The following is a 1,261-nucleotide window of genomic DNA, read 5'->3' as shown; positions in this document are numbered from 1 at the left end:
ATCTCTGTTCAAGGGAATTTTGGCCTAAATAGCAAATCTAAACCACAGGAAAATTCATGTGCCTGAAGTACCCAGATCCCTGCTGATAGATCAACAAGAGCTACAATCAAAATGTCAATATTTCCAATGGCCAGAGCATTAGTACTTATGGTGTCTTGGATAAGGAAGTCACCAGAGGACAGAAGCTCTTTACTACAGGCAGACAGCCAGCTACTTTACAAGGAACTGCAGAGTCCTTAAGATGACAATGGCACCTTCAAAATCCAGATCTTATCACTGTAACATATCTTAGTCTTCATGTGGAAGTAACTTGAAAGCTTATTGGAAAATGAAGGCAATTATGCAATAACAGTGGTAGACTTTGTGGATTATCATTCAATCTTTTTTTGGAACCTGGAATGATATTTTAAACATCTTGACTTGCTTAGTAACTTACCTGAATTGATTCTTCTGAGCGTTATAACAAGTATCCAAAGATTCCTCGCCATTATATATCTGAAGATGGTAATATGTTTTTATACAAATATTGTGGGGCAATACGAAATTAATCAGGATCTGAGACCACCCTGTACATCCTCTGAAATGCCCACACCTACAGGTGTCCAATAGTCTCTTTATTGCAAAAAGATGATAACTCATTTAACCAGGAACTATTGAAAAGTAAGTTAAAAAGCATGAAAATGAATATGTATGAACCAGTGAGTCAAATTTTAGAGACACGAGTAAGTGTCTATATTTTAAAAGACAGCAGAGCTGGTATAGAGAAATACTAATTCTCTCACTTGTGGCTCTGGGAAGAAAAACCACTGGCAGAGATGATTTGGGTAAGAGTATAAAATGGCATATGACAGTCTCACACCTAGGCAGAAGTACACATAACTGTGACAGATCCCCAAATACAGGGGTGATGGAATATCAAAAACCTTTGAGTGGGTGTGTGCATGTGCACTTTTAATATGTATTGTTTAACTGGTGTGTAAAATAATACTTCTATAAAAAAGAAAAGAAAAAAACTAGACATAGCAATAGCAAACTGCCATGTACCAAAGAAAGCAGCAACAAAAGACCTAGAGCAAAACCATTAGAATGAAAAGAGATTTTGCAGAAACACTATTTTATGAGCCAGGTCAATGACAGATCAAACAGATGCCCCCCCCAATTTAATAATGTATTTGAGCAATACAATTTAAAAGATAATACGTATTCCTGTGTATTTATTTATAACCTTTCCGAGGCTGAGATCCTGGATGTAGTCCTTCAA

General features: G+C 36.4%; 1 pseudogene; it reads left to right on the top strand.

Annotated features, from left to right (window-relative positions):
• The window catches only part of LOC103591669, a 7,384-nt pseudogene that overhangs the window by 5,661 nt on the left and 462 nt on the right, over positions 1-1,261 (top strand).

This window comes from Galeopterus variegatus, unplaced genomic scaffold, assembly GCF_000696425.1.
Source record: "Galeopterus variegatus unplaced genomic scaffold, G_variegatus-3.0.2 Scaffold1005, whole genome shotgun sequence".
Taxonomy (NCBI): Eukaryota; Metazoa; Chordata; class Mammalia; order Dermoptera; family Cynocephalidae; genus Galeopterus; species Galeopterus variegatus.
This window is presented reverse-complemented; position numbering and strand designations above follow the sequence as displayed.